Raw genomic sequence first — 15,089 nt, 5'->3', positions numbered from 1 at the left:
TAAGATTCCTTAGTTTATACATCAGGGACATATATTAATCAGATCCGACAGGTAGTAGGATGTGTGCTTTCCGCTTCATTTCCTGTTCCTTGTTTGGTTGTGGTCTTAGAGCAGATTCACCCAGCCTACTATTTATTCGATCTTAGCTATATATATATATATATATATATATATATATATATATATATATATATATATATATTCCGTATACACCAAGTAATCATAAGGGGTACCAGGTATGGGTCGGGTTATAGGACACTAATTCAATGCACATTTTTCTAGTACAAAGCGTACTTTCCATATAGAACATTTGGTATTCAAAACTAGAAACTTACCAGTAAAGGGTTTAATCCATTTTATTAAACCATTATAAGCTTAAAGGAGCTTAGGTGGTTAATTCTATTATACCTTAGTTTATACATCAGGGTTATATATAATTAATACCCGATAGGTAGTTGGATGTGTGCTTCCGCTTCATTCCCTGTTCCTTGTTTGGTTGTGGGCTTAGGGCATATTTGCACAATTAACTATCTGTTCGATATTAGATTATATATAGTTAGTATAAACTAAGTGATTATAGAAGGAACTACTGTGGTTACCATTTTTACTAAAAGAAATAAGGGTTTTCTTAAAGAATCTTTTCATCAAATATAAAGGAACTATTACAGTTAACTCCGTGAGTACCAAGTGAATACGCCAGGGTTATATACAACGATGATCTAACAAACAATGGTATGTGTGTCTTCCGCCTCATTTCCTGTTCCTTGTTTGGTTGTGGTCTTAGAGCAGATTCACCCAGCCTACTATTTATTCGATCTTAGCTATATATATATATATATATATATATATATATATATATATATATATATATATATATATATATATATATATATATATATATATATATATATATATATATATATATATATTCCGTATACACCAAGTAATCATAAGGGGTACCAGGTATGGGTCGGGTTATAGGACACTAATTCAATGCACAGTTTTCTAGTACAAAGCATACTTTCCATATAGAACATTTGGTATTCAAAACTAGAAACTTACCAGTAAAGGGTTTAATCCATTTTATTAAACCAGTATAAACTTAAAGGACCTTAGGTGGTTAATTCTATAATACCTTAGTTTATACATCAGGGTTATATATAATTAATACCCGATAGGTAGTTAGATGTGTGCTTCCGCTTCATTCCATGTTCCTTGTTTGGTTGTGGGCTTAGGGCAGATTCGCACAATTAACTATCCGTTCGATATTAGATTATATGTAGTTAGTATAAACTAAGTGATTATAGAAGGAACTACTGTGGTTACCATTTTTACTAAAAGAAATAAGGGTTTTCTTAAAGAATCTTTTCATCAAATATAAAGGAACTATTACAGTTAACTCCGTGAGTACCAAGTGAATACGCCAGGGTTATATACAATGATGATCTAACAAACAATGGGATGTGTGTCTTCCGCCTCATTTCCTGTTCCTTGTTTGGTTGTGGGCTTAGGGCGGATACACACAACCGATTGTTTGTTTACTCTGGGATTTATATAACTTGTATCCAATTAGTACTCATAGAAAGGATTGTAGAGTCATTTTTACTTATCTTTCATCAAAGCAGGAAATATAGGATTTTCTGGAGGAACAGGCGAACTTTTCTAAACAGTACTTACAACTTACTATAACTTTCTTACAACTTACATTACATCACTAAAATCTTATGAACTCACCAGCTTAAATGCTGATCTACTCTTTTAAAATAACTTGTGTTCTCAGGAGAGACCAATAGACAGGTATGCACACTGGGATTCCGAAGATGGAACAATATAGCTTCATGTCTTATTTTGTTATTCACTTTGTAGTCTATGTTATGTGAACACATACTTTGTAAACACTTTATTTCTAATGAAATGGTTGTTTATTACTTTGATTACTATGATGCATGTCTTGTGATACTAAACATGACGTCCTCCACCCCCGAATGTTTTCGCCGTTCCGGTTTTGGGGTGTGACAGATTGGTATCAGAGCATTGTTTATAGTGAACTAAGTATATCAACCGATAAAAGATATACAACTATAAATAAAATGGGGCCGAAGTGCTCTGGATAATAATATATTTTAAGAATATAACAATACCTTATAAAAGTATACATACATGCTTATACATATATACATTCTAGAACAAGTATCATAAGAAGAACAGAACAGAAGTATTTAAAGGTTGAACACTGCGTTCAAACCTGGACAGTTATGTAATCATAGCTAGGATCAATATAGCATGATCAACTATATTCATTCGATATGTGACCGACATGTGTTTGGGAGTGATGTGGTGTTGCAACAGTCTTAAAACTTACCTAACTCTATTCAAAGGAATTCTAGATCAGAACATAAGGATAAGATACTATTGGAGTATTTTATGATACTATAACACGATAACAAGTTTAAAACATACCAAGTAAATTACATTAAAATACTATAGGAGTATTTTAGGCACTATATAAATAACTTATGTGATAACTTAAAAGACCCTTACAGATAGGTCTATAATATTGCAATGTATACTCCCAAGGTTTTATATAACTGAGATTTTATAGACTTAGAATTTGTGGTCTACGCTTCACTACCTGTTCCTTGTTTGGTTGTGGTTTTGGAGTAGGATCACTTATTCGAAGGTCTATTTAATCTTAAATTATATACAACTTGTATACATTGTGCAATTATAGAAGGACTCTGTAAGGATCACCCCATAGTGTTTCATTTAAATCTCATTGATTCTTTAGACACTTCCATTCTCGCACGACAAACCCAGATAGATGTAACCACTTCCTCATAACGGTCAACAGAAGAGTCAAGGAGGAACAAGAGCAAGTTCATGAGAAGTTTTCAAAGAAGGACCAACCGAAGTAACCAAAACGTCTTATGCGTCACACTAATAAATAATAATGTTGGTTAACTTAATGAGTTAGTGGAAACACTGCTCACACTATATGTTAGGATTATTTTCTTTACATGCAACTGGTAACAGTTATTCAGGTCACAGATATTCATTCGAGGATAGCCACTTCTAATTCATAAAGTTTATTTGGTATAGACTCTTTTATGAATTGTTTCCAGAACCCTGTGGAAGTCAGGACCCGATACCCTCAGAACTAGGATAACCTTGTCTTTCAGCTTATATCCACTGCTATAGACTTATTCCGTCTCATCTTTGTATTCTTTTAGCAAGGATGCCTCCTCGCAGACCAAACAGACGCACTACTCCGATAACTCCAACTCCAACGCCACAATTCGATCTTGCTGCCCTCCAAGCAGCGATATCCTCCGCAGTGGCAACTGCTCTAGCCCACTTCGGCGAAAGTGGTACCTTCGGATCTGGTAGCGGTACCCACTTAGCCAACCCCGGAGTTACTCACGAACACTCAACGAAGTGCTCGTACAAGGATTTCCTGAACTGCAAACCAAATTCCTTTAATAGAAATGGTGGAGTCATCGCTCCGATGCGATGGTTCGAGAAAACAGATTCGGTCTTCGCAATCTGTTCGTGCCCAGAAGGGAGCAAAGTGAAGTTTACTGCCTGCACCTTCTCCGACAGAGCCCTGACATGGTGGAACAGCCATGTTAAGTCACTGAACCTATCAGTGGCTAACTCAATAGGTTGGGAAAACCTAAAAGAGTTAATGCTGGGAGAATATTGCCCGTTGGGCGAAGTTCAAAAGCAAGAACAAGAACTATGGGAGCTCACGATGGTCGGCTCAGACATAGTGGCCTACACTGACAGGTTCAGCGACCTAGTAGCACTATGCCCCGTGATGGTTACCCCGGAGAGCAAGAAGATAGAAAGATACATCTGGGGTCTAACTGCCCCGATCCAAGGAGATGTGTTGTCTTCTAACCCAGCCACATTTGATAGTGCCAAACGCCTGGCTCAGCAGCTCATCGACCATGGAGTCCGCCATGGCGTGGAAGTCCCCGTTCCCGAGCCATCAAAGGGAGAGGACTATAAGCGGAAGTCGGGGAACAAGAGGAAAAAGAAGCGAACAACACAGGAACCCACGCAAGAGCAACAAACGAGTACTATGTACGCCGCCACAACACCTGCTACTCCAGCACTTGCCAGTCGATATGCTGGAACCGTTCCAAAGTGTGGAAAGTGCAACTATCACGACACCGGAGTGTGCCAGAAAATGCAGTGTCTGAACTGCCACCAAAAGGGACACACAATCTGTTTCTGCAGGGCACCTGCTCAACCGATCTGCCAAGTCCCCGGAGCTGAAGAAAACCAAGCCTGCTATGGTTGTGGTGAGACTGGACACTACCAGAGGGACTGCCCGATAACAAAGAACTCAGGAGCGGATGGACGAATTCTGATGATCACCGCAGGAGAATCAACCCTGGAGTCGTCAGCGAGCAGCGGTACGTCTTCGATCTATGAATTACTTTAAAAATTAATTTATATTTATATAAGATTAAAACTTGGGGAAAACACTTAAAAGTAATTATACCAACTCACTTATTGGAATAAGTCACAGTATTCAAGAGAACTAAAAGATCCGTTCAGAGAAGCTATGATGGCTGAGTATGTACATCAGGGTTTTGCATAGCTAAGATCTTGCAGACCTAGAGTGAGTGATTCCGCCTTAATTCATGTTCCTTGTTTGGTTGTGGATTTGAGGCAGAGTTACTCAGTCGACCATCTTATTCATCTTAATTATTCATAACTCGTATATAACAGGCGATCATAGTGGTACCGAGCAGGATCGTAGTATAAAGTATCGACATTAATTATCAAAGCACTTTCATTGTATGTACTCGCTCATCGCAATACAATAAGTAGAAGTGTTAACATCAGGGGAAAAACAAAAAGCACTAGAACGTTTACAAAGAGGACATTGTTGAGCACACTAGGGGTACATCATCATATAATAGACGTTTCTTTCAAATCGGCCAAACTTTGTTCAGTAAAGAGTTCGTTGCTATCGTTCGTAGTGAGTTGGCGTGGTCCTCACCATACTAAGTTCATCTGTCACGAAACCTTCGTCATTCGTAACGACAGTCCGACCCAGACCTCAGTTTTATCCTTCGTATTCTAAACCCCGAAGTACTCGTGCGAAGAGTACTTTGCCCTCCGAAACCTTGCCTCCATATATTCAGCAAACCTTCCGAAATACCACTCGTTCAGCAGATCAAGTTCAAGCACAGAGTCTAAGGACGAATACAGCCCACCTATCACTATTCAGTGTATATGCGAGGGTGGTATATGATTATGATTACGCAGATTTAGTATGTGTGCTTCAGCCCTATCTCCTGTTCCTTGTTTGGTTGTGGACCTGGAGCAGAGTCGCACGTCCGAACGTCTAACTAATCTTAATCATATACGACTTGTATACACGAGGTAATGATAGATGGAACAAGTATGAATCCTATCATGGACATTATGGCAAAGTTGTCAGGTCTACGAGTGGGTATTTTGCCAATCAGAGGAGCGCAACCCCAATAGTACTGCTAAGAAAGCTAATTTCGGGACGCAATTCCATCTAATGGGGGGATGATGTGACAACCCTAAAATTTTTGCCTTGTAAAGTCAAGCCAATCAACCAAAATTCAGACTTAAGTTCATTGCATTCTAGCCTTGTTAAGGGTCATTCTATTGAGTTTTAAGCCTAGTACATCCAAGGAATGAGTAATAGGAAGTACCTGCTAGAGTCACTGTACAACATTAAGGCCTTAAACACCACCAAAAGGAGTTCACGACCATAACACATGAGTTTACGGCCGTAAACTCAAGGCTGGCCGTAAACTCCCCCCTTAAGTCTCATTCCCTTCACTTTTCTTTCATTCTTACACTTTCAACTCAAGAAACTTCCATTCTCTATCAAGTATCATCAAGCCTTTCATCCTAGATCTTCAAAAACGTAAGTGTTCTTCCATCTTTGAGTTGTTATGCTTCTTAATCTAGTACACCTCTATGATTTCATCCATAAAATCATCTCTTTTGGTTAGATCTTCAAGATCATCAACTTTCACCAAGAACACCAAGAACACACACTTGTTCTTGGTGGCCGAAAACTCCTCAAAGGCCCTCAAAAGTGTGAGTATTCCATCTATCATCTAGTTAGTCATGTTAAACACTAGATCAAAGTTTTGAAACAACCACCTTAGCATAAACATCAAGAGTTTACGGCCATAGAATCTCCCTTGGCCGTAAACCCATGTTTTGGTCACATGTTGGCCACAAACCCTTCTCATATCCAAGCATTTGACCTTGAACCCCTAATGGATGATAGATAGGACCTTAAAACACCATCTTATGCATAATGTTCATGATTTTATGGTCGTAAACTCCTTGCTTGGCCGTAAACTCATTAAAACCTTCTAAAGGGTTAGTTGTGCTTATCCTCTTGTTGAGCAATAGTCCCACAAGCTTCCCTATCATTCAATCACCCTTTTGTGCACATCTTACCACGAGTTTACGGCCGTAAACTCCATGGCCATAAACCCATGGCCGTAAACACCAATTGGTGGCCATAAACATCCCTTAGATGAATCACATGTGATTCTAACACTTGGTCCAAGTGTTTCCTAGTCCCTAAAGGTGTTTCCTTGCATGTGGTTGCTTCTAAACACTATATTCATGCCAATATATGTCATTTAGGACTCGTTTGTGTCTCGGGACTTCATTCGTGGAACTTCTCATCCTTACGCGCATATTCGTTTGAATCACCCACATCAGGTGAGTTCATACCCCTATAATGAATCTTTTAAACTGTTTTAAATGCTTTTAAGGGGGGGGGGGGATACAAGTTGAACACAATGATAATTGTGTAAATGTTTGTTATAAACATCTTTCAAAAGATTAGTTTTGTCTTTTATAAGTGATCAAAACATTTCAAAAACTCTTTTTAATTTATGTTGCTTAGTAGTTTATAAAACTCCATTTTTAAAGTACAATCATAACTTTGTAGATAAATGAGTATTTTCTATAACAGTTCAAGTAAACATGCTAGTAAACTATAGTAGGTATAGTTTAGGGGTTCAGTTCATTCTAGATGCTAGAACATACTATAAAGAGAAACAGGGAGGAAGATACAATACATGATAACAAAAGGAACATACTAAGATACTATAACAGAACGAACGTACTAAATGTTATAGCAGGAGAACAATACAGGATCTAATTATACCAATAATCACTAACTCATTGTTCTAAACAAAAGGTGATAGTAAATTGGGTATACATGATCATATAACTTTAATGTGAATTTACACGGCCTAGCAATTTGTTTGTGGAAGTCGCGTTTGGTCCCCATAATCTCTTGCAGGGAGAGCGTATAGTATTGGTACTACCCATCACTTTATGACCTTAATAAAACGAACATGTTTTAAGGTAATCAGTGCGTCAGGATGTCAATTCAAAAGACAACTATGTACTTACATTTTCCCATTACTTTCATATTGTGACAGTTCCACTTGAAAGTTAATGCAAACTATTTTCGAGTTAAGATAGTTATAAACTAGAGAAAACTTACATCTTTTCAAACTACAAACAGAACAGTCGAGTCTAGTACATTTAGTAGAAAGGGGCCTATAATGCTAACTTTAAGATTCCTTAGTTTATACATCAGGGACATATATTAATCAGATCCGACAGGTAGTAGGATGTGTGCTTTCCGCTTCATTTCCTGTTCCTTGTTTGGTTGTGGTCTTAGAGCAGATTCACCCAGCCTACTATTTATTCGATCTTAGCTATATATATATATATATATATATTCCGTATACACCAAGTAATCATAAGGGGTACCAGGTATGGGTCGGGTTATAGGACACTAATTCAATGCACAGTTTTCTAGTACAAAGCATACTTTCCATATAGAACATTTGGTATTCAAAACTAGAAACTTACCAGTAAAGGGTTTAATCCATTTTATTAAACCAGTATAAACTTAAAGGACCTTAGGTGGTTAATTCTATAATACCTTAGTTTATACATCAGGGTTATATATAATTAATACCCGATAGGTAGTTAGATGTGTGCTTCCGCTTCATTCCATGTTCCTTGTTTGGTTGTGGGCTTAGGGCAGATTCGCACAATTAACTATCCGTTCGATATTAGATTATATGTAGTTAGTATAAACTAAGTGATTATAGAAGGAACTACTGTGGTTACCATTTTTACTAAAAGAAATAAGGGTTTTCTTAAAGAATCTTTTCATCAAATATAAAGGAACTATTACAGTTAACTCCGTGAGTACCAAGTGAATACGCCAGGGTTATATACAATGATGATCTAACAAACAATGGGATGTGTGTCTTCCGCCTCATTTCCTGTTCCTTGTTTGGTTGTGGGCTTAGGGCGGATACACACAACCGATTGTTTGTTTACTCTGGGATTTATATAACTTGTATCCTATTAGTACTCATAGAAAGGATTGTAGAGTCATTTTTACTTATATTTCATCAAAGTAGGAAATATAGGATTTTCTGGAGGAACATGCGAAGTTTTCTAAACAAAACTTACAACTTACTATAACTTTCTTACAACTTACATTACATCACTAAAATCTTATGAACTCACCATCTTAAATGCTGATCTACTCTTTTAAAATAACTTGTATTCTCAAGAGACTAGTAGACAGGTACGCACATTGGGATTCAGAAGATTGAGTAGTATAGCTTCATGTCTTATTTTGTTATTTACTTTGTAGTCTATTTTATGTGAACACATACTTTGTAAACACTTTATTTCTAATGAAATGGTTGTTTATTACTTCGATTACTATGATGCATGTCTTGTGATACTAAACATGACGTCCTCCACCCCCGAACGTTTCTGTCGTTCCGGTTTTGGGGTGTGACACAATATCTCACACATAAAATCTTTAGTAGATATTTAATACTATAATTAATACTTGTATTAAAATCATGTTCATGAAAGAGACTATGTACTCACTTGATAAAAATGGGTGATTGATGATTTCGGCAGTGCTTTGCTTCATACTTTGAAAAGACCTAGATGCATAAAGTACTAAGCCTTAGTCTAATTTCATAATCCTGGTGACTATAATAATTATAGTCTAGATTCCTCAATAATCCTAATGTCTACATCAGGATCTATCAAGTAAGGATCATCCAGGCAGGATAGTTGGGAGGCAAGATCATTTCAGCATAATAGCTTTTCTGAAATCTAACAACTAAGCCAACATGACCAATCTAGACACATCTCCTATAAGTAGATCAATCTGTATAATGACTTGGAATTACTGATAAATCTTATTTATAGGGTCATAATAACGAGTTATGACTATAAATATATGTTAAACTGAAAACAGGAGAGTGTAGCTTAACTTACAGAGGTTCTTGATGAAAATTGGAATCTTAGCGGGCATAATACTGACTTGGGAACTCCTATTTGAAGGTTATAAATAGATAAGTATTAAGGGGTGTCGAAGGGCTTCGTCGACTATTGAGATTAAATACCATCCTCCACCACCCTTCAGAGAGTTCCCCAACTCCTCCTGATACTGAGTCTGCTCCTTCGACTGTTGAGATTAAAGGCCATCCTCCACCACCCCTCAGGAGGTCTACTCGTCCTACCAAGTCCACAAAGCTTCCTAATTTTACTTACTCTACATAGTCAGGATCATTTGCTTCATTTATAGCCATCATCCATCATCTGTCTAAATCTGAATCCTATAGAGAGGTTGTATTAGATCCTCTCTGGCAGAATGCTATGTCTGAGGAACTCACTGCTCTTTATCAGACTTATACATGATATTTTGTTTCCTTTCCTCCCCGTAAACATACGATTGGTTGTCTTTGGATGTATAAGATAAAAACAAAGTCTGACGAGTCTGTTGAGCGTTACAAGGCCATACTTGTGGCAAAAGGGTATTCCTAACAGTACAGTTTTGACTATGAGGAGACTTTTTCCCAGTGGAGAAGATGACGACAGTCTGTACTATGATTTTTGTTGCATCCGTTCGACAGTAAAAGATCTTTCAAATGGATGTCAATAATGCCTTTTTGAATGGTGACCTCTACGAGGAGGTTTATATGTCTCCTCCTCCAAGCGCTTAACACCAGCCATGTGAAATTTTTCAGCTTCATAAATACTTATATGGTCTCAAGCAAGCACCTCGTTCTTGGTTTTAGAAATTCTCCACAGAGGTTACCTCTCTTGAATTTGTCTAGAGCAATCATGATTCAGCTTTGTTTATCAGATATACGAGTGGAAGATAGATTCTTTTGTCCTTGTATGTAGATAACATGATTATTAATGGTGATGGCCATGGTGGTATTGAGTCTTTGAAGCATGATCTAGCTCATCGGTTTATTGTGAAGGATTTAGGCTTGTTGCGTTATTTCTTGGGTATTGAGGTAGCTCAGTCTGAGAAATGGTATCTTCTTTCTCAGACTAAATATATATCTTACTTGTTTACATGGATATGCCTCTCTGACACTACATATACTCTTCTTAAAACCAATGCACGGTACTCTCCTAGTGATGGTGTACCTTTATCGGATCCGAATCTTTATCGAACTATTGTGGGAAGTTTGGTTTATCTTACAGTTACTCGCCAGGATATAGTTCATGTTGTTCATGTCGTTAGTCAGTCTGTTACTGCTCTTACTTCTATTCATTGGGGAGTTGTACTCCGCATTATGAGATATCTTTGTGGCATTCAGTTTCAGACCCTCTTGTTTCCCTCGACGTCATCTCTTGAGTTGCGTGCCTATAGTGATGTTGATTGGGATGACGATCGTCATGATCATAAATCCACCACTGGATTTTGTGTGTTTCTTAGAGAGTCTCTAATTTCATGGAAGAGCAAGAAACGGGACGTTGCCTCTAGATATTTCACGGAGGCTGAGTATCGTGTTATGGTTGTGACTACATGTGAGATTATCTGGTTATGATGGCTTCTTGCAGATATGTGGGTTCACATTTTTGTGCCTACTCCCCTGCATTGTGATAAAAAAAAGTGCAATACATATTTAGAAGAATTTTGTTTTCCATGAGTGGACGAAACACATTGAGATTGATTGCCACTTAACCCGTCATCACTTACAGTTCGGAACCATATCACTTCTGTTTGTTCCATCAACCTTGCAACTTGGTGATAATTTTACAAAGGCTCTATCAGCGTCTCGATTTCATTTTTTATGTGACAAACTCTCAATGTTTATTGTTGTGGCATTGTGAGTTTGATGCGAGATTTTAGCCCATATGTTGATGGGTCCCTTTGTCTTTAGCCCATTAGGGTTTTGTTATGTACTATTTCCTCTTGTTTTGTAGCATTCATACTTTTCTATGAAGAACACCAACATTTTCTCTCTTATCAATGAATCTTATGAATGTTGTTCTATTATCAGCTATTAGATGTACAAATTCAAATTTCCATATTAAATTCCTAATTAAATAAAAACAAAAATCTAAACTAATTTCAGTTGATGTGGTAAAATATTGACTATTAATATTAAAATTGTTTAAAATCAAACATCACGTAGGTGTTGTTTTATGCACCCCTCCCCCCCCCCCCACTTATTTTTGAAATTCCTCCACGCACCCCTTTTTTTGTATTTTAGTTATCTTTAACTTAAAAAAAAATTTATTGTCTTTTATTATTATTATTATTTAATTAAATTTATAATAATTATAGTAATTAATAAAAGAAAATTTATTTTCTTCAATTTGATTCTACGCACCCCTTTTTTATTGTCTATATTTTTTTTGATTCCTCCACGCACACAGGAGTACTTCAACGTTTGAGTTATTGCCTACTTTCAATATATGTATAATATATATTAAATAATTTTAATTAGTCTGGTAAAAATTAAATTGATTACAAACTTATGGTAATAAATCTAATAATTAATTTGATTTGATGTTTCTTTAACTTTAACTTTATCTTTAATAATAAAGAAATTAATTTGATGTTTTGTTTTCTTCTTTTATTACGTATATATAATACGATCGATCGATTGACTGAAATCATTCGAAAATTTCATATCTCATATCTTTATTTAAATCAAATCTACAACGATTGAATCATATGGCGAATTTTAAAACTGATCAAGTTTGTTTTTTTCTTTATAGTTTTGTATATTAATACGTTGAGACAATTTTCAAACTGGCCAAGTATGTATTTTATTTGTCAGGTGTTTAGCACTCGTGAAAATTTAAAGGAGTGGGTTGACAATGTGGCACAAACTCTTGGATATGTGGTCATTACAAAGAAATGAAAAGTGAAAACAAGTGGAGGCTATGTTTCAAAAATTATTTTAGTTTGTGATCGTAGTGGTGTCTATAGAGGTACAAATACATATGACAAAAATATGGGGAAAAAATATCCCTTTGAATTGGTGGAAAATTATTATAAGACTTATGATTATTGGACCTTGACGGTTAAAAATGGTGAACATAATCATGACCCTGCAATGTATATCGAGGGTCATGCATTTGCAAAACGGCTGACTGAAGATGAGCGATATATGGTGGAAGACATGACTGATAATGATGTCCCTCCACGCAATATTTTTTCGACCTTGAAGAGTCAAAATGAACATAATGTAAGTACAATAGACACCATTTATAGGGCACGAGAAAAATATCGATCATAAATGCGTGCATGTCGAAGCGAAATGCAAGTTGTATTCGAAATTTTGAAATCAAAAGGATATATATATATATATATATATATATATATATATATATATATATATATATATATATATATATATATATATATATATATATATATATATATATATATATATGAGTTTCAAACAGATGACACGGCCAATGAGTTGGAAAACTTGTTTTTTGTTCATCGGATATCATTGAATATATGGTGTGCATTCCAACAAGTGTTAATGATGGATGCCACATATAAGACAAACAAGTATAACATGTCTCTTCTTAAAATTGTTGGTGTTACTTCAACAAACAAGACATTTTCCATAGCTTTCGTGCTTATGGATAAAGAGAAAGAGACAAATTATACTTGGGCATTAAATTGTCTTAGGACCACATTGGATGGATATGATGAGCCATATGTGATCGTTACAAACAAAGAGTTAGCCTTACTAAATGCATGTGCCAATGTATTCCCCGCATCCAACCGGTTGCTCTATACATGACACATATTTGAATGTATAAAGAAACACTACAAACCAACTTTAAAGTCTATGGGTATCTGGGGATCATATAAGAAAGTATGACGAATCTAATTGAGTCATCAACAAGGAGATCATATTTAAAAAACTATGCTCAACTTCAATCATTATTGGAAGACTGTCCGTGTATTATACGCTTCATATATATATATATACATATATACAAATCAATCACACGAGATGCTTTCAATTATTTTTTTGCTTTATGAATTATATTCTTACTTTATGAATTATTCCTCATCGATTCAACAACACGGATTATTAGATATTTACTTTATGAATAATTACAGTTTATATCATTATGAATTATTACATATTTCTTCATCGATTTTTTTCGGTTCCTTTCAATTATCTCAGTCAAACTTGGGTGGATAAATACAAGGAAATGTTTGTATCGTAAAAGGAAGCCTTGAAAAAAAGCAGAATCCAAGTAAAGCATTTTCACACCATAGATATTTTCAAAAACTTATTATGTAAAGTTTCACAACATGCTTTACAAAAAATGTTTCAAGAATTAGATCGACCAAATTTTCAAAATATAACTGAGGCCAACTGTGGGTGTAAACTACGTCGTACTTGTGGGTTGGCTTGTGCCCACGAAATTTTAGTTTATTACAATACGGGACGACAAATACCCTTGGAGTCAATTGATTTTTTTTAGGAGGCTTGAAGTAGAGAAAGTTGTGCCGGTCTGTAACTTCAAAAAAAACTCAAACCAAAATTTTCAATTTTAAACTCATAAAAATTATGTCTCATCATTAATTCTCAAAACAACCAACAAGTTTTCAATACAATTATTCAAATCCAGGATCCACAATCATAGCTCCATATCAAGAGTGTGTGTAGAATCACGCTGGTGCCTTCCCGCGATCCTCGGAAGTACCTGAAACACATAACACATAACACGGTAAGCACGAATGCTTAGTGAGTTCCCCAAAATACCACATACAACACTTTAGCCACTCGAGGCTATTCTCTGTAAGACCCTCCGGTCTATGTGTCTCAGCGGGACCCTCCGCCTATCACAAATTAATATTTTTAATTAATATCCTACTCTTATCTCTAAAAAGTGGGTAGAAGACTATTCTACCCTTCCCTGACCTCTTTCACTCATTTTGACCAAACCCTAAAGTCAACAGAAGTCAACTCCAATCGACGGTCCAACTTTGACCAGACTCGTCGAGTGCACTCGGGAGACTCGTCGAGTCCAGTCGATTCATGGCAACCCCGACAAGCTCCAACTCGACGAGCTAACCCCTAACTCGACGGGTCACCATCTGACTCAGTTCATCGGGACAAAACCCTAACCGGCTCGTCGAGTCGGCTCATCAACTCGGTGAGTCCGTTCGGTCTCAACTTGTATTCAGGTGATTTCAAGGCAGAAAACTCTCTCACACTCTAGATCTAAGCTCTCAAGGCCTGAATATCACGTAAAGCCTCGAGCTTTACGTTCATGCATAGCACCAAAGGGCTAAAAATGCCAAGAACAAGCTTGAGAACAAGTCTCTCATTCAAAGGGCTATCATGGTTGCATAAAGCAGGGGACTTTCGACTCTAGGGACCTCACAAGGTCCAGATCTGATGTCTATTTCTAAGAAGCTGCTCAAAACCTTCAAGGTCCCCAAAATAAGATGGAAATGAAGCCCTAACTCTAAAACCATGAGATCTATCCAAACAAGAGAGAAAGGTACAAACTTTATACCTTGAATAGAAGCTCCTGGATGTCTAAGCAGCAGATCTAGCAACTTCTTCACAATCCTTGCTTGGAGTCCTCTTTCCCTATACCAAAATGCACCAAAGATCTCAAACAATGGCTCAAAACTCTCTGAAAAGCTCAAGGGGGCGATTAAGGGTTTCTCTCAGTGAAAGGAAACAAATGGACAGCCGAAAATGAGGCTATACTTATCC

Source organism: Lactuca virosa, chromosome 3 (genome assembly GCF_052849685.1).
Source record: "Lactuca virosa cultivar CGN04683 chromosome 3, Lactuca_virosa_CGN04683_v6, whole genome shotgun sequence".
Taxonomy (NCBI): Eukaryota; Viridiplantae; Streptophyta; class Magnoliopsida; order Asterales; family Asteraceae; genus Lactuca; species Lactuca virosa.
This window is presented reverse-complemented; position numbering follows the sequence as displayed.